The following is a 25,798-nucleotide window of genomic DNA, read 5'->3' as shown; positions in this document are numbered from 1 at the left end:
TGACACCCTTAATCTTCTAATTTTAGCATTTCAGAATTTTCCAGCAAAATATCAGACCATATGTCTTTGTTTTAGCCCTGAGGATCCTACTCATATTTGATGTCTGTAGATATCACTAGCAGATATCACTTTGTCTTACCTCTTGTGTATCATTTTGCCTTATTTGGTATCCAATGTGACTTGTTAGGAGGCAAACCTGAAAGCCAGAAAGGGGTTGCTTGAGAGTCCAAATCACTGTCAATTGCATTGGAGGAAAAATGTGCAATACCATAATTTTCTAGGAAAGAGTCTCTTATAATGTAGAAAATGTCCATTATTTAGTATTCAAGGCTTTCATGGTTAATTAACATCTGAGTAGAAAAAGACTCTTTTTTGCTTTCTGGGAAATGTTTATATTTCATTTACTTTTCTTCAGAATATTTAGTCCATTTCGGTTATCAGGTAAATCAGTTTGATTCCCAGCCATGAAAATAAAATTTTCCTTCTGATAATTACGATGTAAAGTTATGAAAGTTATTCCTGCCAGTATGTAGTCTCGTGTGCTCGATGGAATAATTGCTCTGTTTTGGGCTCTGGGTAAGGTGAGTCCAAATGCTTGAACTGACCCATGGTGTAGCTGTGGAACAACAATGTGAGTTCCAGCACATTAATTAGAGGGAAGTGGTAGGCATGGGAGGTTGTTTGCATTTATTTGTTTTGAAGTTTTACATCAATCAACCCAATATAATGGGGCTTCTCCAGTGTTAAGTTCATGGTTGAAAGAGAGGAATGTAAGGGAAACTAGTGCATTTAACCCACAATCTTTGCTTCACTGATTCTCCACTTCTTTTTGGATCTCATAAGAATGGAAAGAAAATGATACAGCCCCATCTAATGGGAGAATGGTGTGTCTTGTTTCCACAGTGCAACGTTTAGCGCTTAAGGATATTACTCAGAGTTATTGGATTGCCCAAATCTTTATTAAGAAAACAATCAACAAATATAAGAGGTCCAGATATTTCAGAAGTGAGCTTCAACACCAAAACCTGCACATGTTTCTTGTGAAATTGCTCACTGTGAAGTTGTACTGTTCTATTTCAGACATCTCTAAATGAGATGATGAACTAGTAAGTTCAAGGAGTCAAGTCACATACTTCATTTCCATTCTTAACATGGATCCTATGTTTGTTATGTGACACTGAAATATGTTTGACTCTTAGTTCAATAAGACTCGTTTTGAATGTATTTCTTTACTACTATGTTTGTGACCTCCAGCAAGTTCATTTCTGGCCCTTGGAGCCTGAATTTTTCAAAGAGTGAATAGTATTTGTCTAATGGCCACTCTAGGATCTTTTCTGGTGCCAGTTACTGAGATCTGCTTATACTAACAAGCACTATTTATTGAGGAATTAAGTCATGATTATATTCTAGGAATTGTGCTACACAGTGTAAACTCTATGAAGTTGAAAGTCATAAAAAAGTCAAAAAAATGATTGACATTAAATAATAACCAAAAGTACAAAAAGTAAATGCCTAAGATAAAGATTGTATCTAGACTAAAAGCAAATTATAGAAAAAATTCACATTAGAAAATATAAGAACTATAATAAGCAGAATGAGCTTGATAATAAGCACATTGAGTCTGAATACAGAGGAAAGGAAGAATAAGATCAAAACAATGGAAATGAAAGTAATAGTACAGCAAACAGAATTATAAAGAACAATAAAAATTGGAAGAGAATGCTCAATGTGCTCATTAGTATATATAAAAAACTGCCCCTTAAAAAATATTTTTTAAGTGTGAAAACTGAAAGGACTTGTTTCTTTCAGAAAAGAGAAAGTGAATAGTGACCCACAAGTAAAAAGACATTTGGAACTTTTTTCATTTCAAGAAGAGGTTAAACCTTCAGTAAGCAAGCAGGAAGAAAATGAGGTTGTGTACAAACAAGTAACATTCAGATTAAGATCCAGGCTTCTTTGCAACATTAAAAGCCAGATGCCAATGAAACAAAAATCTATGAAGTTTTGAAGCAAAATCTATAATCAGAGTTATATCCTCAGGCAAATAATCATTTTGTGATGACAACAGAAAAACTTTCTTGGTTGGCTAAGGATTCCAAAAGCATACCACCCAGATTATGGGCATGTTCAATATTATGCTAAGTGAAATAAATCATTCAAAGACAAATATCATAAGATTTCACGTATATGTGGAATGTAAGAAAGAAAACAAATGAACACAGGGGAAGGGAAGGAAAAGTAAGATAAAACAGAGAGGAAGGCAAATCATAAGAGACTTTTAAATAAAGAGAACAAACTGAGGGTTGCTAGAAGGGAAGTTGGGGGGATGGGCTCAATGGGTGATGGGCATTAAGGAGGGCACTTGTTGGGATGAGCACCAGGTGTTATATGTAAGTGATGAATCACTGGGTTCTGCTCCTGAAACCAATACCACACTGTATGTTAACTGACTTGAATTTAAATAAATTTAAAAAAACCCAAATGTTATTTTTCCTTGAAATGATCATGCCACTTGGGTTTTAAGATTAAATCGACCAAAACCTGACAAAGCTATTGATATTCACTAGTGATTTTTCTATAGAATGTAATGCTTGTTGTATCAAACAAAATAAGGGTTTGATTAAATGTTGAAAACTGTACTATAAACTCTTAGTTAGCAATTTACCTAAAAAGATCTACTCATTCAGCAAATACTTATCCACCTCTCGTTACAGAGGTTTACAGTCTAGGAAGAAAAGCAGACCAGTGAATGGACAATCCCATCACAGTGACTGGTGCTCTGATAGAGGAAATGAGTGGTGCTACAAAAACACAGAGCAGTCCCTGCCAATCACCTCCAGAGATAGCAGAAGCATTGTGGAAGAGGTTAACACCTAAGGCTCAACCTTAAAGGACACTGAAGAGGGGCACCTGGCTGGCTCAGTAGGTAGAGCATGCGACTCTTGATCTCCGGGTTGTAAATTCAAGCCCCACATTAGGGGCTCCAGCTCAGAGCCTGGAGCCTGCTCCAGATTCTGTGTCTCCCTCTCTCTCTGCCCCTCCTCCATTCACACTCTCCCTGTCTGTCAAAAATACGCAAATGTTAAAAATTTTTTTAAATAGAAAAAAAATAAAGCAAACCAAAGTAATCCAGGTCAAGGGAGGGTCTTACAGGAACTGACAGGAGGGAGTTTCACATTGTAGAGCAGGTTATAAGTGAAGGGGCAGTAACAGACAGGGTCAGTGTCCATTGCAAACAGGTCTACTGATTGAAGTTTAAATGCTCTGTGGTCACTGTCACAAAATGCTTAAAAATTTTGTCTTCAGGTTTTTGTTTTAGAATCAATTCTCAAGTTTATTTATTTTGAGAGAGAGAGAGACAGAGACAGAGTATGAGCAGGGGAGGGGCAGAGCCAGAGGGAGAGAGAGAGAATCCCAAGCAGGCTCTGTGCTGACAGCCCCACACAGGGCTCTGTCTCATGAACTGTGAGATCAAGACCTGATCCAAAATCAAGAATTGGACACCAATTCTGAGCCACCCAGGCACCCCTAGAATTGAATTCTGGTGAACCAATAGAGTACATGCCAGTGGCCCAAAGTTGGGCTCACACGCGATGCTAATTCCCATTGTGTGGACTATCCTGGATCAGTTGCCAGCCCCTGGGTCCCCAGAGCCCTGGGCCCTGCCCAGCCCAGTGATTGCTGCCCCATTCCACAGCTGCAAGATCTGGGCTCCGGAAGGTTGGAGTTCGTTGCCTCCAGAATCTGGCCTCTGAGAAGAGTCATCTCCTTTCTGCTGCTTTCTGCATAATGATTAGGACTAAAGGAATGGAGGGTTATATAGACCTACTCTGAAAAACTGGAATTGCACCCTGACTATTGCTAGGTCTGATGTGTCTTATTTCCCCTATTAGCAACCCTAGTCACAAGGTTAGTTGGAACATTATTCAGATGGCAGCTCACCCAAAAGAGGGCGAAGAGATTTCCAACTTCCATCTAGTTCAGCAGCTGTATTCTCCTGCTGTATTGTTCTGGTCCTAGATCATAAGGGCAATGGCCACTTGATCGAATACAGTTCTCATTAGGTCCCTCTACCTGAGCCTAAATGGAAGACATACTGAATCCCTGTCAGTTTACAAAAGTGCTCTTGTTCCTCTTGCACCAGACCCTCTGGACAAACACTTCTGAGTGCAAGAAGAAGAGAAGTAGGGAAAAATGAACTAGAATGGAACACTCTGATTTTGTAGTGGTGGATGGAGAACAACATCCCCCAGGCCTACGGAAGGAGTAACTGACACCCCAGGAGGTATGGGGGAGGGACAGTAAGAATGATGTGTCTTTCATCTCTTGCCAAATAACTTTGACCATAATTTGACCACCATTCCCCTTGACCTTCCTGAGTGGTCTATCAGAGCAAGTTGGGAATGGCTCTAGCTCTTACATTTCCCATACAAAGCCCCTGCCACCTCCAGACCTATATCTGTTGCTCAGTCATTTTGGAGTTCAGATGAATGACCTCTGGCTGGTGGTTTGGACAAACAGGACATTTTGGACCTGCTACCCTCAGACAGCCCCTTTAAGAATAAAAACTAGACTTGATTTTTCAACCCAAAGCCTACCAGCCAGCCAGGGGGCACTGCCATGTTGTACCTCCAACTAATGCAGGTCTCACTTGGGGATCCCAACAATTACTAACATTTTCTTTCTAGGGGTACTATGTGTGACTTGGGATAGTACTTTTTTTTGTAACATTTATTTATTTTTGAGAGAGAGAGTGAGAGAGGGCGCATGTGAGTGGGGGAGGGGCAGAGAGAAAGGGAGAGAATTTCAAGCAGGCTCCACATTCTCTGCAGTGTTCGATGTGAGTCTCAATCTCATGAGTGGAAGATCACAACCTGAACCAACATCAAGAGTCAGACGCATAACCGACTGAGCCACCTAACCGCCCCTGGACAGTACTTCTTGAGAGGAGGCCAGGCACTAAGTTGTTAGTAGGGCAGTGGTTAGAGCCTTAAGCAGCCCAAGAATCACAAAGAAAGTGAGGAAGTCCATGGCCTTATCCAAATTATAAGAATGATAACTTTTATCAAGAAGGGCTCTGAAAGCCATGGGCTTTTTCTTTTTGGTCTGGTTTTTTTTTTTTTTTTTTTTTTTTGTGAAATTATTTTCTTTGTTTTTCTCCATTCTTTCTTTTCCTGGCATATTTGTGTTCTGGTTATCCTTTTCTCCTCACATAAGTCATTCCATTCCTTTACATTACATCAGATCAGATAAAATGAAATTGCCCCTTGAGCACAGATTCCCAGCCATTTAGAGCTATCTCCTAGACATATGTGGCCATTTAAATTTCAATTCACTGGGGCATCTGGATGGCTCAGTTGGTTGAGTGTCTGACTTTGGCTCAGGTCATGATCTTAAGGTTCCTGAGTTCAAGCCCCACATCCAGCTCACTGCTGTCAGTGTGGAGCCCACTTCGGATCCTCTGTCCCCCTCTCTTTGCCCTTCCCCCGCTTGTGTGTGCTCTCTCTCAAAAATAAACACTTAAAAAGATAAAAAAAATTTCAGTTATTTAAAATGAAATAAAATTTAGTCACCCAGTTGCACTAGCTGTATGTCAAGTGCTTCATAGCTACTGCATGGGACAGTGCAGATATAAAACCTTTCCATTATTATAGGAAGTTGTATTAGTGATGATCTAGAACAACAACTCTCCCTGTCAACTCACATGATTTAATGACAGATCATTGCAGAATGTTAAATGCACCACTAGCTTCCAAACCTAGACAAACCTGGGCAGTTACTACAATGATAGTAATTAACTTCCTGGAAATTAAAATGTTATAATATTCTATTGATGTGATATTTATTTTAAGGCACATTGGATTTTTTAAGCATCGTATGGAAATATTTCTATAGTCCTGTTTTAATTTAGGTTTGACACTCAAATATAGTAACTTATGCTCTTTTATTGGTAGAAAAATACCGTTTAAAATTTGTTTTAAAGAGGGACATTTAACATATATACCCCCTCACACACCCTTCTCTGCCAGCGTATATTCTAGGCCCACAAACAGGTTCCCAGCCTTGAACAGACTGAACAGTTGTCTATGCACTCATAGTTCCTTTCCATCCAAGTCATACAGTATTATTACACACATAAATATTCAGGTTACTTCCAGCACCCCCGCAACACTAAAGGAAGAATATTTGGGTAACATTTATAATTAGATGCTTAATTTTCTGTCTCACCCCCTAACTGTGAATGGCCACAGGTCAAACAACTACAAGCACATAAACAAATACTTCCTGGACACTCACAGAGTGCCACGTGCCCTTTATTCTCTGAAGATAGTACAATGGACAAACAAACACACAAGTGCATATTTTCTGGACACCCTCAGTCTAGTGGTAAATGGGTCTCTTATTTACTTATTTCTTTAACACTATTCTTGGCAATGTAGAGCAGCTTTTACCAAATGTTTGTGTAAACTGATTTGAGGGCAAGGACCAACCCTTTAAGTAGACGAATGGTTCTCAAATGGAGTGATTTTGCCCCCTAGGGGATACCTGGTAATGTCTGGAGATATTATTGATTGTCACAACTAGAGGGATGCTACTAGCATTTAGTGGCTAGAGGCCGGGGATGCTGTTAAACATCCTAGCACGCACAGGACAGCCTCTCACAACAAAGATTTATCTGGTCCAAAATTTCAACTGTGGCAAGATTGAGAGACCCGGATATAGTCCAAAGAGTCTTAATCTGGGTTTAGCAAACCCCTAGAGGGTTAAACACGACTTTAAGAGGTGATCCAGTAATTTTCAGGGATTGTATACAAAACGATGCATGTTTTCATGTGCACTTGTATTCTGAGGAAAGAAGTCCTTAGCTTTCAGTAAACTTTTAAAGAGGTTAAGAGCAAATGATTATGGGTAATGTAGATCCTCTCTATTGCCTACACTTGGCCTGGAGTCTCAATACCTTTCATTATTCTACTTACATGTTTAAGCAAACAGTTTCATTCCATATTCATATAGTCCTAATGTAATGGTCTAACCTGTGATCCCAGGAGGAGGGAATCCTGGCCATTAGACAATGAAAAGAAGCTGTGCAAATAGAATATAATAAGGACTATATGAGCAGGTGCGACCACCTATGAGGAGTGTTCCAGAGGGAGGTGTTATGGGTTGAATTGTATTTCCCCAATATTCGTGCATTGAAGTTCCATCCTTCGGTAGCTCAGAACGTGACTTTGCTTGGAAAGAGAGTCTTTGCAGGTGTAATTAGTTAAGATGAGGCCATAGTGGAGTAAGGTGGGCCCCTCATCTAGCATTACTGGTGTCTTTACAAAAAGGGGAAATTTGAACGCAGGCCTGCGCACGGGGAGAATGCATGGGAGCACAGAAACGCGATCAGGGTGAAGGGACTACAAGAAAACCACAAAGGTTGCCAGCAAACCACCAGGAGCTTGGAAGAGGCATGGAGAGATTCTGCCATAGTTCTCGGAGGGAACCAACCCTGAGCTGAGACTTCCGGTCTCCAGAATTATGAGACAATATGAGTTCCTGTTGCTTAAGCCACCCAGTTTGTTGCACTTTGTTAAGGCAGCGCTAATGAATCCAGGAGGGGTTATTTTTCTCCACCTGCATAGAATAGACTTACTATCCCTTCTTCTCACTTTGATGCCACCTTACTAGATTATGTGATTAAAAAATAATAACACCGCTCTAACACGTACTGAGACTTTACATGCGATTTACCACGTGTCCACTTCAATCGGTTAGATGATTTAGTCTTCACATTTTACTAAAAAGTTCAGTTCTGTTATTATCTCGTTTACACAGATAAGAATAAAGGGGCTTGAGCGCCGAGTAACCTTCTCCCAACCGTAGAGCCAGTCGGTAATCAGCAGAGTGAGGTTTGGATATCCGGCTGTGAGCGCCGCAGCCGATACGCTGGCTGTTCTGTTCCGCTCTCCTGGGGCCTTTTGGCATTCAGGCTGTGGCAAAGGACAAGCGGAGAACGGCACTGGCTTTCATCCTTGCTTCATGTCCTAAACCTGGGTCTCTTTCGCTAGTGCAGTTGGCCTGAGACCCGGCTTCTTACCCTCACCTGCCACAAACCTACTCACACCCGGTCTTCTATGCAGCATGCCCTTCTGTCTTCATTTTCCTATTGAATCTTTGATCTCATGCTTCTGCTTTCTGAGCTATGCTGGACGTCAGAAAAACCAAAATTATTTTTAAGGTCATGTTAGTGTTCCAGTTATTCACAGAAAAAAAGAGAACGTTTACAATTCCCAATATAATTTTAGATAAGGTTTTATTCACATTTTACCAGAAAAAGGCCATGACTTTAAATATTCCTCAATTCTTTAAAAAAAAAATTTTTGTTAACATTTGTTTATTTTTGAGAAACAGAGAGAGGCAGGGCATGAGTGGGGGAGGAGCGGAGAGAGAAGGAGACACAGAATCTGCAGCCTGCTCCAGGCTCTGAGATATCAGCACAGAGCCCAGCGTGGGGCTCGAACCTACAAACTGTGAGATCAACTCCCATGCTCAATCGACTGAGCCCCCAGGTGCCCCTGAATATGCCTCAATCCTAAAGAAATCTTCGCTATTTGCAAATGAAAATTAGGACTTACGTATTTAAAAATGTTAGAATCACTAGTGTTTTATATATTTGAAAACGTCTGGATAAGAAGAAAACATGAAGGTGTTTGGTGGGTTTTAAGTAGCACCCTAGAATACATGCCTGTGAGACTAAGTTGGAATATTCACCTCTGTGGTAGAGAATCAATGCGGAAATTATCCAAACTTGTGAAAATCAGAAATATAAAGTATTTGGGATTTGTTTTATAAATCTATTCTAATTTCATTACTCATTATCTCAAACAATGATATATTGTAAATTCAATTAGAGGAATTCTACTAAAATAAGAGGTTAAATGATTAGCTTGATTAATGATATATATGTAGTTAATCATGTGGGGGGGGGGGGCACATATGTGAACTGACTACTCAATTCAGTAACAACATTTGCATATACTATAGAGATCTACCCAGCTCAGATCCCTAGTTTATACTTAGAGACTAAATGCAAGAAGTGTTAGTACAAATTGCCAAAGGTCAAAAGAGGCCTAATGTGTTGCTTGCTTTGTTTCCACAAAGAGATTAATGCTAAGCAGAGGAGTCATGATAGACTTAAGGCAACTATGTTTAATACCCTCCTTCTCAATGAGTTTTGTCATTCTCATTCAGTCAACTTGTCAATATAATCAAATGATGGACTCGTTTTTTAAAAAGCCAGCCCAGTTGACGTGATAGACTTGACATAGGAAAATTCACTTTTTTTGTGTGGTAACTCCTGCTTCCAGAGATCTTTCCTCTTTCCCAAAACGCACACACGTACCGCTTGCTATGACCACACTGAACTTCCGTTCATTCCTGAATATGTCATCTTTTTTAAGGCACCCATTAGTCTGCAGGCACTAAGTCAACCTGCCCTATTTTCAGAGCTCCTTTCCATGTCTTCAGACCCAGTTCAAATGTCGCCACCTACACGGTTTGATGTTAGTTTCTATTTGCTGCTGATTCAAATGAAGAGACACACTGAAGGGACGTATCACTCTATCTTGAAATAAACGAAGGAGATTTCTGACTGGAGACAAGTGATTTTCTTGAGAGATCATTGGAGCCAACCATTTGTCATAAAATCCCCCACCGCCTCCGAGTCACAGCCTCGAGGAAATTGGTTTTTCCCTACGTTCTGTGCACAAATGGGAAGCTGGGTCATTCATTGAGATAGGATGTCTCACCTAATATCAGATGAGTAAAAAGATATCTGCATTAGAGGGAAAAACGAGCCAGTGCTCTGACTAGAACATTTGATGAACTCATGGACTACCGACCCTGCAATTCTTCCTAGTGTCATCAGTTGCTGTTCAGAGATTTAAATTTCCTGAGAGGAATCAATAGTCTTGGGATAGCATCACTGATGAAACTGTAGAGATACCCAATTCCAAACCCACATAACTGGCATGGCATCAGTGTATTAAATCACTTCTCAGGGTGACTCAATAAAAGAAAAGTGACGAGAATACCATTTCTACATTAGAATTTTTGAGGAGAGAAGTAGGGTATAGGTAGTTTCCTCTGGGAAAATAAAAACAAGTAGAGATAAACATATAAACCAGAGTCTGAACCCTGACTAAATTAAAAAAATAAAATTTCCTCTGTCCTGTCAAAGAAGGGGAAGGGTTTAATATTTTTCATAAAGGGTGACATATGAAAGAAAAAAACACAAATTAGCTTCTAGCAGATAGGCTTGACTTAAAATTGTTTAATTTTGTAATACGTAATATAAAATTGATGTGGCCTAAAATCCTTAGGCTATCCGGAACTGCAGGAGGTAACGGTGACCAGGTCCTTGTGGCATCATGGGCTACCTTTGTGTGATTTAGCTATCAGAACTAACAGCATCATATGTCACCTCTTGGTTTTCCTTGTGGCGGCTCAAGAATCCTGAGCCTTGCAGGGTGTGCACTGTCTTGCCTTTTCTTACTCTAATGCTGCCATTGTCATTCTTGAATCTGACCCATCGTCCAGCCTCCCACCCCTTCCAGATCCTTTTTATACTCCCAGAAACATCCCATCTGTGATCAATACCATCTCCTATATCCCCATACTCTTCCAAATCTTTATTTCTCCATTTTGCCTTGACTAAAACCAGATTAAGCTGCTTCCCCTGAGGACTTTTCAGATAGAGGCTATTTTTTGTTTCCCCAGGACCTGGCATTATGTTAGATGGCCCCTTGCTGCCCATTGCTGCTTTGAGGCCACTTCATTTCCTTCTTCCTCCTTCTAAAACCCTAGGTCTTTTAACCTTCATTTCATCCAACTTTGCACCTCATATGGCTGCTCTCTAGGCCCCTGGTCCCTCCCCCCCACTGACTGAGGGCTCTCATACTCTTTTCTACCTACAGCCCTGTCGTATTCCTGATGACTCTAGCATCCAAGGGAGTGGTATAGATCACAATAGTCAATCATTTCCTTATCTGCCTCACATGCTACAATCTTTAGAGTAGGCTTAGCCACCCACTCACTCCCAAATCCATGCCCTGGGTTACTTTATCACTAGTAAGGGCACCATGTTTGAAATCCTGATTTCAAGTATTTCCCAATCCGATCACTATTTTCTTTATTTCTTCTGCCACACTGAGAGACCTCTAAACCAATCCACTCACTTCATCACTTTCTCAATGACTATCATTCCCTCCTGTCTTCACTTTTGTCCAATTCCATGATTCATTATTGTAATATTTGCTTGCGAAATACACTAAGTTCCCCTACCTGGAACACTCTGACCCTCTTTGGATCCAAGTTTCTGCTTTATCATTGTGATTATTATCGAATAAAATGATGTAAATGGTTTGACTGGTCTTATTTTAAGTTATCACTTGCAAATGCTCCTGTCAAATGAAATGGATCCCATCACTTCTTGTTCTCACAAGGATTTTGCCTCTATAATCATCTCTTGTATTTTGTGCAGCATCAGTATTTCCTTTCTATTGAGTTATTCCCATCATAATTTAAAATGTTTTCATTTGTTCCACCCTTAAAAAGTTAGCTTCCTTGGGGCATCTGGGTGGCTCAGTTGGTTGGGCATCCAACTTCAACTCAGGTCGTGATCTCATGGTTTGTGGGTTTGAGCCCTGTGTCGGGCTCTGTGCTGACAGCTCAGAGCCTGGAGTCTGCTTTGGATTCTGTGTTTTCCTCTCTTTGTCCCTCCCCTGCTCATTCTCTCTCTCTCTCTCTCTCTGTCTCAAAAATAAATAGACATTTAAAAAGGCTTCCTTTTAACGCCATTTTTTCTTCTAGCTGCTGTCCATTTCTGTGCTTAGCATCACAGCAAAGCCTCTTAAATAAATGATCTATACTTGTAATATCCACACCTTCACCTCCCATTCAGATTCTGAGCCATTTTATTTTCACTTTTATCCCACCACCTTTGAAGCCTCTCTTTCCAAAGTCACCAAAACCATCATATGACAATTCCAATGACATATCTCAGTCTTTATCTCCCTCGATTTCTCAGCGATGTTATACACAGTCAACTACTTAAAGACAACTCTTTAAAATACTCTCCTTGTCATTTTTGACATCACTGGCTCCTTATCTCCTTTTCAGTTTATCCTATTCATCTTGTATCTACTTCAACCTTGACTTTTTATGTTGGAGTTCCTCAATTTTCTTTCCTGCGTTCTGTTTTTTTTTTTTTTTCATTTATACTCTTTGCCTAGGTGATATCATCAAGCCTCTTGACTTTAAATACAATCAGTACTGATGATTTTCCTGTTTTATGTTGATATTTCTAGGCCAGATCATCCACTGAGCTCCATATTTGTATATACAACTGTCTATGTGATGAATGACTCAAAGTTATCATGTCCAAAATGTACTAACCTACAAAATCTGTTTCTCATCCAGTCATCCACATCTCAGTTAATGCCATCCCCATCTACTCAAGCAAGCAAGCAAGGAAGAAAGCTAAAAATACTCCTTTTCTCTCACCATCTTTCATCAGATACATTAGTCTTTCAACAAGTTCTTGTGTATCTGTCCAAAATATACCTAAAACCCATGAGTTTTTCTCCACTTATTTCTACTGCCACCATTCTAGTCTCTCACCTGAACAACTGCTTTGCACATCTCCATGCTTATATACATGCCCTCCCAATTTGTTTTATCCAAAGGAAACAGACTGTTCTATTAAAATTGTAAGCCAGATCATGGTGGTCTCTTGCTTAAAAGAATTATGACTTCCATTTACTTGGAATAAAACTAAAAATTCCTATTGTGATCATTTGGCTCCTATCTACCTTTTTTGTATTATTTCATAGATTCTCACTCACTTTTCTGGCAAATATACTGAAAATTATACTATATATATGTATATAATTATATATGTGTGTGTGCATGTGTGTATGTGTGTGTGTATAACTTCTTACTCCTTTTCTTAACATCCTTAGTTATGCAGATGTAGCATTGCTATAAAAACATCTCTCCCAGGTTCCTCAGTTGATTGTTGCCATTTTATATCCTGGATTTAGTCTAGGTATTTTTGTAGGACATAATCTTTCTGGGCATGGTTTGCCATTTTAAGTTCACTTCCACCTCCACAATCATGGACTTGCTATCATTTCTACCTCCCATAAACATAGATATCAGAGTCACATAATCTATCCTGATCCGTGAACTGTCTGGATGGGTATTTTTTAGCTTTCAAGATTTTTTATTTTTCAGATTTCAAATGACTAAATCCTTCCATTTCAAAAGCTCCTCTGATATAGAGTTTACCTACATGGGTGATGACTTCTAAATTAGTATCAGTTAGGAACTGAAGTAATTTGAATTAATGGAGTTTAACTTTTTGAAACTGGTTTTAGAAAGTTGCATTACAATTCATTGTCATTCAGAAAAAGAAAAAAATCTTTGAAAGTCTATTTGAAAGCAATGATGATCTGGGAGTTGTTAAAAAAAATAAGCTACAAAAGGGTCAGTTTATGTTAAATTTGGAGTTTTTTTAAGTTTCCAGGGAAATAGAATATACAGAAATTAAAAACAGATGTTATAAAACTGATGCTCTGGAAAAGCCCCAGGAGGCTTAATCCTCTTCAGGGTAACATTTCTTACCCCAAAACTTCATGTGCCAACTTTTTTTGCAGTGTAAATTTTGACAACTACACCATTCCCAGAACAAACATATTTTCACAATATCCTAATGCTTTGTTTCTTACTGTCCCTCACAGTGTTGAACAGGCCGTTCACCACTGTCTCACTCACAAGTTAAAGCAGGATATTGTGTTGTTTCTTAAATAAGAAGCCGGGAGGTGGCTGAGTGGCTCAGTGCATTAAGCGTCTGACTCTTGATTTAGGCTCAGGTCATGATCTCATGGTTGTTTATGAGTTCATGAGTTCAAGCCCCACATCAGGCTCTGTGCTGCCAGCGCAGAGCCTACTTGGGATTCTCTCTCTTTCTCCCTCTCTCTCTGCCCCTCCCCTGCTCACTCTTTCTCTGTCTCTCTGAAAATAAATAAACTTAAAAAATTTTTTTTAATAAGAAACCAGGACAGGTTTAATACTTGGCAACTTAAATGTCAATCTGTAGCCCAATTTCCTACTGAATTCATGTTGGCTAAGGTTAATTTGAAAAATAAAATCTAATATTTTTTGTCCCTAGTTACTTCTCTTTACTTGAAAATCATTTCAGCAAAAAGAGGGGTGGAAAACAGAGCCAGGTCAGTAAATCCTTGGGATTCCAAATTCTATAGTAAAATTCGAATTATAAAGATAGCAACTAGCCAATTCTAACTGATTTCCTGAGATGACCGAGCATCATTTTCTATAGCACCTGAGTTACTCCCCGGTGCCTCATTAATTCCTTCCTGCCACAGAGATATTATTTCATCTGTAACAAACACATTTTAAAATCGTCAATGTCTGTGTTCAAAGACATTGCTATCGGAAGTCTTATTGGTGTGTGGCTACAGAGTCAAGACAGGCACTTTTCTTTTCACTTTGCTTATGTGAAATCTCGCCTTTCTGTCCTGTGCACTGTCACTGACTTTTGGGACACTGCCTTCTAGATCACACGACAGGATGCTGAAGTCTGAGGCCCGTGCACCAGCTCTGCTCTTCACAGCCTAGCAGATGGACCGCTGACTGGTTGTGGTCAATTTTTAGTGGCCATGTTTTCCGTGTCACCTGAAGGCATGCTTCATAGACCTGCAGACTGATAGGTGGCCTGTTTATTCATCTACTATAGGCCAGTGTTTCTCAGCTTTGGCACTATTGACATTTTGAACCTGATCATTCTTTTTTTTAGAAAAAAAAAATTATAGAAAAAAATTCTTTAATTTTATTAATTTTATTTTATTTTTGAGAAAGAGAGCACAAGCAGGGGAGGGGGAGAAAGAGAGGGCTGCATAGGATCCGAAGCAGTCTCTGTGCTGACAGCAGCAAGCCTGACATGGGGCTCGATCTCATGAAGCGTGATATGGTGACCTGAGCCGAAGTAGGCGCTTAACCAACTGAGCCATCCAGGGGCCCCTGAACCTGCTAATTCTTTATTGTGGGGGGATGTCCTCTGCATGGTAGGATGTTTACCAGCTTCCTTGATCTCTATCCTCTAGGTGCTAGTAGCATACCCCCATCTCAGTTGTGACAATCACAGATGTCTCCAGATATTTCCCAGTATCACCTGAGGGACAAAACCATCCCCATGTGAGAAGCACTATTGTAGACAAAGCAAACATGAAAGAAGCTTGCAGCAGAGAAGGTTGTTTAGGAGGGATATGTGGTGGCACTGAAGAAGATAGGAGGGGGCCAGCAGGTGAGCCAAGGAAGAGGCTTAGAAGGAGAAGAATTCATCTGAAAAAGATACATTGACCAAGTGAGTTGTCTTGAACTTCATTTCAGGAAATGTTTATTAAGTTATTGCTATGTGCTGAGTGCAATGTTTATTGCTGTAGATATTTAGACCAGGGATGCATTTAAATTGCTTGATGTCTGGCAGAGGAATTAGAAAAGGAAATAATTACAGCCACGTATGAACAGCAAAGGGAACTTAACCCAGTTGATTCAGAAAGGAAATGACAGAAGCCAACAAGAAAGGCTTCCCAGAAGATTGACCTATGTGATAAAGGTCAGATAAGAGTTCATCACATTTAGAAGGGTGTGGGAAGAATACCGTACTTGGAAACAGCAGGTTGCAGTGCACTTATAGGAAACAGCAGGTGCAGAAATGTGTAGTGTGTGTGTGTGCGTGTGTGTGTGTGTATCTATGTCTGTGTGGAGGAGAGACAGACAGGCAGACAGAGAGGGTTAGAATGTAAGAGACTAGTACATTTAGAGAAATGTAAGTAATTCTCCCTTGGCAGAGAAAAGGTGTTTACTGGAAGAAATGGAAGAGTAATAAAGAGACAAAGCTGGAGAAGAGGTCGGGGGCAAAATTATAAAGGGTCTTAGAAAGTAGTTCAAATTTCATCTGCAAGGACATAAGAAGGATTGTAAGTTGAAGAATGACATGATAAAATTAGTGTTTTAGAAGGATGACTCTGGAAGCAGTGAAGAGAAGACATGGGAGATGAGAATAGACCAGAGGCAGAAAACTTGGAGGCTATTGTAGGTATCTACCAAGGAACAAAGACTTAAGAAGTGGAAGAGTAGAGGGTATCGCAGCAATCTACCTTTGCCCCTTCCCAGCCCCCAAACAGATCAACTAAGGTTTAAGTGGTATGAAAGGAGAGGAGTATACATATTAGATAGATGAGTGAGACAGAATCCAGAGAAAAGCTCTGTGGTGAGGGGTGAAGAAGGAAAACTACTGGAATGATCCCAGGTCTCCTGTTTGTGTGATTGGTTGTGTGGTAGATGCATTTATCAAGTGAGGAGAAAAAATAAGAAAAGGAAAACAATCATGTGTATTGGGAATGGTGATAAATTTCATTTTGGACAAATTAAGCTTAACTTGTCTAAGGGATATTTAAGTGGAAATGTATAATGGGTAATCAGATATATGGTGTGCAGTTCAGTAAAGGGAAATCGGTGAGAGACGTAGATTTGAAAATCATTTATGAACACATGGTCATTGAAACCAGGGTTATAAAGAATATTACTTTGGAAAAATGAGTGACAACACAGCACAGATGGGAGAGACCATACAGCTGGGGGTATAGCAGAGCCAAGGATTGAATCAAGGTTTGTGGATGAGAACACGGTGGGTTCTGAACCGCTGTACAGTTTGACTCTAACTTTCAATACTTACCTACAACTTATTGTTAGAAATGATATTTCAAGAATTGTGTCTGCGGGGCCTTTACTCCATCTCCCTGGAAAGACCAGTAGTACTCCTGGGGGCACCACTGTCTCCTGTACATGCCTTTATTGTAGAACTCACCGTGAATTGCATGCTGTTTTAAATTGGATATTGTTTGGATATTAAATTGGAGGGAAGAGACCTTTTTGTAATCAGCTTGTATTTCCTGCACACGACAGAATTATTGCATGCACTAGCTTCTCAATAACATTTTGTTCATATATTAAATAAGGAAAGTGGGACTATAAGAGATTACAAGTTGAATCATGGGGAGTACATTCTTGATAAGCTCGTCTGTTTGCCATGCTCGTCTGTTTGCCACGACTTAAAAATTTTACTAGCCTGAAATTATTTTATACTCAATCTATTTTAAAGTTATATAACCATCCACAAGCTTAATATTCACCCCAGATTCTCATTTTTTCCATTTAATATCACTAGCATTTCTCCCATTAAAACCAAACTACAAAGTTCAGTAGAAATGCAACTTTAGAAAAAAAAAAAGACATGCAACTTTGGAGAATAGGAATAATAACAAATAGGCTGTCTAATTGGACTTCCTCACGTTTTACAAATGCAATTCTGGAAAATGGCAAAAGGAATAAGATCCAATTCATTTTATAGTTAATGTTCATAACAAGGTCATTATCTCTTAATTTAGAACTATGAGCAATAATAATTCAACCTACTTTTTTGTGATCTGTGTTTTATTGTGGAAATTTGCAAAGTTAGACCAATATACACATTAACAAAAAACATAAAGCATAGGTTTTTCCACTCATTTTTAAGAGTATTATCCAAATCACTATAGATAGCTCTTATTTCTTAAATTATATTAGAAGTAGATATGTGTGTGTGCCTGAGTGTGTATTGAACTTCTTTAAAACTTCTTTAAAAGTCAAAATGGATTATAATATTTATATGGCTATTTATATCTATATAAAAATTGCCTGTGTATTCTCTCCTTCTTTTGGCCTAAGTCAGACTATATTCCCCTGGAGCACTAACCATGCAATTTGTATGATATAAAAATGTTCATTTAAAGTGGCCTTTACAATAGTAACAGTAAACCAATACAAATAAGTACCCCGAGTACTAGCAAATTACTTACCAATGTGTAATTTGCTTTGTGAGATTTCCTCTCATCATATAAAAGTTGAGTTGGTCCAGAAGATGATTCAACTTGACAGAAGACTAAGGTGCCAAAGTGAAGAAAGTCCTGTAAAAAGGTCAAGGAAGAAGGCACACAACCAAATCAGGGTGTAAGAAGAAGAAACTCCTGAGCTTACCAGTGGTCAGTAGGTCGAGACTCATTTGTACAATGTGGTCTTGGAACCATTTAAGCTCTAAAGCCAAACAAAAGGGAGAAGGGAAAAGATTAAGTAAGGTGAAATGTCTGTCCTCTGTTCTTGTAAAATGTGTTTTTGGTGAGATTTACAACAAAATTATAACTACTGCTTCTAAGCCTATTCTAAAAGCATATACACAGGACATACAGAATATCAACCGCCCATAGACAGCACTGAAATGGCTGCCAATAAAATCACAACTGGTTGGAGTAGCTTGTTGTACATCATGCATGAAGATGATGCAATACATCTATAGTCAGCTGGGCATGTGCTCTGAGCTGTTTTTCTAGTTGTGGTGATAGATTTGAATTGGTTTGTCTGCACTTTCTCACCCACTCTGCTTTGTGGCCAAGGGCACATATTTTGTGGACAGCTGTCTGAGGCTAGTGGTAAAGTCTGTGGCCATGGAACAGAGGAATTCAAACTGGCCAAACCCACAACCTTGGCCTCATTAGTTACTGCCCTCCAACCGACAGAGCTAACTGGCGGCAGCTGCATTTCTTGGTGCCGCACACATTTTGAGAGCATTCCAAAATGGGCCCATCAGATACCAACTGGGCACAAATGAATCCTTGTTTATTTGCATTGAGGCCAAAGAACTGTACATAGTGGTTTGGGTTTTCTTAAACCTCCATCAGAATTGCCTGCCATTTCCCATGTTTATGGCTAAATGAGGCTCAGAGCATCAGGCTCCACTTCTGACATGAGGTTTTTATCAGTAGAAAAATGGAAGCAGATGATTCCGTCATCTTTTAAAGTGGTGACATGGGGTGATGCTGACATCATGTGAAATCTGTCTTGAAACCCCCTTACTATCCACCAATTACTTCTGGAAAAAAATTAATGCCTTTAGAATTTTACATAAGCTTTTCTGAGAGGGCTGATTCTAAAATATTTAGTTGGGGACGTTTCCTCTTGAATAGTACTTTACCTTGGTTTTCCGCAAATTTTTTTCTCATGTGCTTATCATAAAACAGGTTGGAGACAAAAACAAGGACGAAATTGCCTTAAAACAGAGATTCTCAGCCTTGGATACACATTGGAGTCATCTAGGAACTTTAAAGATCACTGATGCCTGATCTGAGTGGTCTTGGGTATGGTCTGGTTCTGGGGAGGTTCAGAAACTCTCCAGATGACTCTTAAGTTCAATCTCATTGTAGACTGCTCCTTTAAAATTTAGGGGCAAGGAGAATGAACTGCACTCAGTATTTTGAGTATTTGAGTGTTACTCAGTATTTTGCATTTGGCAGAATTCTTTCTGAATTCCCATGAATTTAACTAGCTAACACTATTTCCATATAAATATTCTGTATGACATGATATCAATCCTAGAATCTATGTGAGATTTGTCTGAACATTTATTTTTACCCTTAGAGAAAAAAAGCCCATTGTTCACTAAATAAATGCAAACTCCTAGGAAATTTGTTAGGCTTTAAATTTCAGGCTTCTGACTGAACTGAGATCCAAATATTATAAGTTAATTCTAGATATTGTATTTATTTGTTTTTAGATATCATATTTAGAATAATATATTGTTGTGATACTTATTTTCTAATGCTTTTTGTAAAGGGAGTAAGTGAACTGACTTTTCCAGCTAAAAAAATAACAGATACTCTATTGTCAGCATCATCCACCAGTCAACTTGATGGTTATGGTTTCTCATCTTACGTTTTAGGAAGGTAGGAAGGTTTATATGCCATTTTAAAGAGATCTTCTAATTTGGGTCAGAAAAAAAAAGTAATTAGAATGTCATATTGACACCTTAAGGATGACATTCTTTAATAATGACAATCTCAAGCACCAGATTACAAATTTATTCCTGGGGCCCCTGGGTGGCTCAGTCAGTTAAGCTTCCAACTTCTGCTGAGGTCATGATCTTGCAGTTTGTGGGTTTGAGCCCCATGTCGGATTCTGTGCTGACAGCTCAGAGCCTGGAGCCTGCTTTGGATTCTGTGTCTCCCTCTGTCTCTCTGTCCCCACTCCCCACTTGTGCTCTGTCTCTCTCAAAAACAAACATTAAAAAAAATTTATTCCTATTACTCAATGCTATTTTTTCATTCACATTCCTAATAATCCATGAGAATTCAGTGTTCTTGTTCTTATTTTATAGGTTAATAAATTGGGAGTCAGGGAAATGAATTAGTTTGTGTAGATCACACAGCTAATATATAGCCAAGGTAGGTTTGATTCCATGCCTGTCTGAGTCCAAAACTAAGTCCTGAAGTCAAATCACTCAGATAATGATTGGGGTATGATAGCAGCTTGTGTTCTAGTGACAGAGGAGAGGACTGAGAATATAAGCTTGGAGGAGATTTACGTTCAATTTCCTAGCTTTCTCTTTTAATGGGGTAGATGAATTTGGTTGCTTAGAAGGAATAGAAATACATTATTCAATTAATGAAAAATGCTTCACAACGTTTTCTGGAGTTTAGTTCGTATATATGATATCATTTATTAAAATCTGAAATTGAGACTGGACCAGTAAAGGCTTACATAATAGCAAGGTATTAAAATATTTGACCATGTCTCATCAGTATGAACCCCTAAACAAGAAGCACAGTGGTAGCAATAACAGCGAACATTTGCAAGGTGATTTCCAATTTACAGAGTCCTTTGCACAGTACTTTTGTAACTCACTGGACATGTAAACATTTTTTTTTGCTTGTTTTTTTATTAATTTATTTAGAGAGAGAGACAGCATGAGTCGGGGAGGGGCAGAGAGATCTGGAGAGAGAGAATCCCAAGCAGGCTCCGTGCTGCCAGTTCAGAGCCTGTCATGGGGCTCGAATTCACAAAACCCTGACTGGGCGCTTCTTTAAAGAAGCCAAAAGACACTTGAAATTTAGTTGTGTCACTTTTCATTTTATAAGTACTTATGAAGTACTGCTTTTGAGCTTTTCCTTAGTAATTTTAAGAGGTGTTTGAAAATTCACAAGTCTTAAAATGGCAGGTGGGTAGAAATCTCCCTCTAAGTCAGGTGCTCTATGTGAGAGAGTTTCTACAACTTGCCTGTTAGGTCATAAGCAGCAAGCAAAGGAGCAAAACATTAGAACTTGATTTTCTCCCCTGGAACTCCGAATGCTTTTTACCATGCTATATCCAGGCTCTGCCATTTCCTAATAGTGTAAATGTCAGCTAACTATTTAAACTGTGTATGCCTTAGCATTCATATCTGTAAAAACAGGGAATTTTATTGTGCTTTCTACATAGACTCATACCATATGGGATTATACCAAATGGGATTAATACACATTAATGCAGAGAGCAGTGCCTGGACATAGTAAATGAGAGCACAGTCAGTGTGTGCACTCATCATTACACATATGTCTCCAGCACATATCAGAATGCAAATCCTGTACCGTGGTTAGAACCCGCTGAACATGTAGATGATATATTCTGTGAACTTCTGCAGTATCTTCAACTATTGAAGTCCTTCAAATTTGGCCACAAGCTGTATATGTATGCTGTTGGTGATCTCATAGTCCAGTGAAGTTGCTGGAATAGCCAGCTTGTTAGATTATGCACATATTTGCAGTGGGCTATAAGGTTAGGTATAATTACATCCCACTAATGAATTGCTCTTGGAAGAACTGGGCAAAAATCTGAGCATGTCTGAATTTTTATTCTTCTCTGAGATGATCTTTTTCAAACAAAAATCAATAGATGAAGAAGTAAACGTGCATTTCAGATCGTGGGTTATTGCTGCAAAAGTAAGCTTGTGTCACAAAATGACCACATCGTGTACCGGCTTCTGCACGGTAAAATTACATGGAGTTACATATTCAAAAGTTCAAGTGTGGACATGTTTATTTTCTACAGAAAATTGGGGTCCATCAGATTCTCAGGGTCCTCATTCATCATGAAAAAAAAATTCAGAAGAGTTTTCCTTGGCAAGTTTGGTAGACAACATTGAAAACATCAAATTGTAAACATGTCTTATTCAAAAACACTATTCATGTTTTCTAATCTATCTTACATCTCCTTATTTGGTAGAAAAGTACAGAAATGATTAGAAGCCTCTGAAAATAGAAAAATGTTAAATTTAATGTTCATTTGAAAATGAAATCCAGTAGCTTTCCTCCATATAGTTTTCGATACAAGGGACTCAACTTCATTTTAACCTAGAAACTCCAAGGCATTGTATGATTTTACTTCTTTTTTTTTAATTATTTTTTTTAACATTTATTCATTTTTGAGAGAGAGAGAGAGAGAGACAGAGTGGGAGTGGAGGGAGGGGCAAAGAAAGAGGGGGACACAGAATCTGAAGCAGGCTCCAGCCTCTGAGCTGTCAGCACAGAGCCCGACACAACGCCGGGCTCGAACTCATGAACTGTGAGATCGTGACCTGAGCCGAAGTGGGACGCTTAACCAACTGAGCCACCCAGGAGCCCCTTACTTTTTTTTTTTTTAATGGAGAGCTCCTTTATAAATTATTTTATTTACTTAAAGTTTGCACATTTGTAAATAACCTTAAGGTGCTAAAGATTTTTAAAACACCTATTTCAGTTGTTTGTCCCACAGTAAGAGTTTCCTACATGGCATCACCAAAAAGGCATTGACCACTTAAAGTGATAGGAAACTCACTACCTCTTAAGCATCCCATTCTACCTTTAGAATTGTTCCACAGTGCCTCCTTACATTGAGCCAATTTTATTTCCCAGGACTTTCCGTCTTTCTTTGTGCTTGTTTTTGTCTTTAAGAGCGTATAGACCCGGTCTCTTAGCTCTCCCAATGGACGGTTTTCCAAATGTTTTAACACAAAAACCATGCCCTCTCTAATGTTCTTGACTGCATTTTAACATGACTTATGATTATAAGTATATAGTTATTTACAAAATTTATTGATTTTATAAATACCACTCTAGAATATAACGCCCCTGGAGTAGGAGCTACACCTCTCTTCAGATCAAAGTTAAATCCCTGAATCTCAGTGCAGTGCCTACCACATTGGATGTATTCAAAATATATTTGTTGAATTAAATAAATAAAGGGTGCTTGATTACATTTGTGTTTCCAAATATTTAATTGTGCTTTTTGTAGGAAGGTTATATATCCTGTTATCACTTGACTGAGTGCCTCCCGTGACAGCATCAGCCATCTTGCCCACAGATGTGGGACCTGTGCCATGTCTGAGCAGATGTTCAAGAGGCCTTGCCTGGTTCCATCAGCTCTCTTGTTCTTTCCCTCTGCCACAAAACTGGCTTGTCCCAGCAGGGGGCTGCCCTTGTGCTTGGCTCTTAAAGAGCACCAACAGCCCACCTCAGCCTGGAACAGAGGTGCAAAGGACCCTATGTTATGTGACATGCCAGCAAATCCTAGACCTACCATTACATAATAATACTAATAAATAATACACATAATAATATATATTCCACACAAAAATATACATCACCATTATGTGATATGTATAATATATCATATTTGTATATATATGCAGTAAAATTACTATGCATGTTCTAACATCATGCCCTACTTCAGTACCAAATTATTTGATTTCCAATTAAAAGAAGTTAAAATGTCTCGCCTTTTGACAAGGATGATATTTATTAGTTTCCAGTCTTCTGTGATCTTTTCACAATTCTAATAATTGAACAGACAAGTATTTAGCAATCTATTTTGCAATTCTCTAAGTGCCTTGAGAGCTCAGCCTCTCTTGTAGGGGTGATGAGTATCACTAGAACTATGAAAATTATAATGCTCTCTTACCAACATTTGTTTTGTTTTTCAGTAGAAGTTATACTCAAGAGGAAATTGAAGCATCAAAAAGATTGCTAACCTTTCTATTATTCTCTACCACTAGATTATCTAAATACATCCAGGAACTATGGAAGTAGTCATGTGCTTTGCCTCCATAACCCTGCCTTAGGGATTTGCCCCACAAACACTCCATACAAGAAAGATGACCAAGGAAGGATGATGCAATTCACATTCTACAAGATAAAATGTAAGAAAATATACAAGAAAGAAATTAACCTAAATGCCTATTAATAAGGCAATAGTTAAGTCAGTTGAACAACTGAACGCCGTTCTAGTCCTATGGTTACAGTTCAACCACTTATTAAATTACTGTAAATCCATTTTAAAATTCTAGCAAAATCCATGTATGACAAAATCAGTACACCATAAATACTGACTTTGTAGCCTTAAGGCTTGCAGCATTACCGAGGCCACTTGTTTCTGAAAAGGTGCTTTATGAAACCCTCAGGTCTCAAGGAAAGGCCTATGGTCTTACTCATTTATGTCCTCCTTATATGGCACTAAATCAACTTAATAGAAATGGAAGATCCTTGTGGATCTGAACAGTGTTCAGTGCATCCCATAGTGTTTGGCCTTTGGGGGCAGGGTGGAGAAGGGGATGCTGTTTCTGTCCCAGTAATTGCTTCTGTGGGTGGAGGGGGATTCTCACCAACTTCCCCACCCCCCTCAGCCCCTCCCCATCCCCAGAGAACACCCTTCCTCACGTGGGTCTGCAAAATTAGGAAATATGCAGTTTTTAGTAAATAACATGTAACTTCCATGTGGATGCCCTGTAATGAGTATACACAAAGCCTGAGACTGTAACCAGTGCTTTTATCTTACTTATTTGTTGTCTTGCCTGGATTGTATACTTAGTTGTTTGAATCATGCTCTTGATGTGTAACAGGAAGGCAGCTAGTCATTAAATGAGATCCTGCTTTTCACTACAATCCTTCAAAATCATCCTGGCTTTGCTACAACTCTCTGATCCATGTATGCGACTCAAAGCCATTCCTAGGTCAGATTCTCCTAAGCATACTTGAGAGTCAACAAAGGAATTTTGTTTGAATCCAGGCTACAGGACATGAAATAAATGTTCCTGAAAGAAAGTTCTCTTCTAGCTTGTCTTGGTTCAGTGCATCCTGCACTTTAACTCATGCCTCTGGTTCTAGAATTTGGCTCTGTCTCTCACAGTGTTAAGCATCTGGGCTTTCAGGCTTTTCAGAATGCTATATACTTTAGGAAGGTCAGCACTTTGTAACAATTTTCCAAAGAAAACAGTCTTTGTTGCCATAACCTTCTTGTATAACCAAGTTCACAGAGCCTGGAAGCATTTTGTAATTGTATTGAAACAGCAAAAACTGCCCTGGGGGACCACCCAAGGGACAGGGGTAAATTGGTTACCTCCATTAAGTGATCTTTAAGCATCAAATTTTAGTAGAAATGTTGGGGAGTAAGCAATCACTTAAAAAAGAGGTTGCCTGAGGTCTGAGAGTGCAAGTTGGCCTATATTTAATAACTGCAAGGTCATTGCATGAAATCAGTAAGAGGAAGCAGAGAGAAGTGGGTATCTTATTTCCATACTGTGCTCTGATGGTTGGTGATGTCAGCAGACCTTCAAAATGGAATGATTGCCTTTAAAATATCATATCATCTTGTTAACGAGAAAGGAGATCAAAGAATTTACTCCAATATCCAGTCATGACACTATAATTTAAAAGTGCTCTACAATGATTCCCATCCCAGGACCTCAAATTCTTTCTCTTAATTAATTTCATTCATTGAAACTGCTCTAAGGGCCAGAGATTTTTATGGCTCTCTTGCAAGGAAGTCAGGTTACATGCAGGGAATTCTCAAT

Source organism: Acinonyx jubatus, chromosome A1, assembly GCF_027475565.1.
Source record: "Acinonyx jubatus isolate Ajub_Pintada_27869175 chromosome A1, VMU_Ajub_asm_v1.0, whole genome shotgun sequence".
NCBI classification, from domain to species: Eukaryota; Metazoa; Chordata; class Mammalia; order Carnivora; family Felidae; genus Acinonyx; species Acinonyx jubatus.
This window is presented reverse-complemented; position numbering follows the sequence as displayed.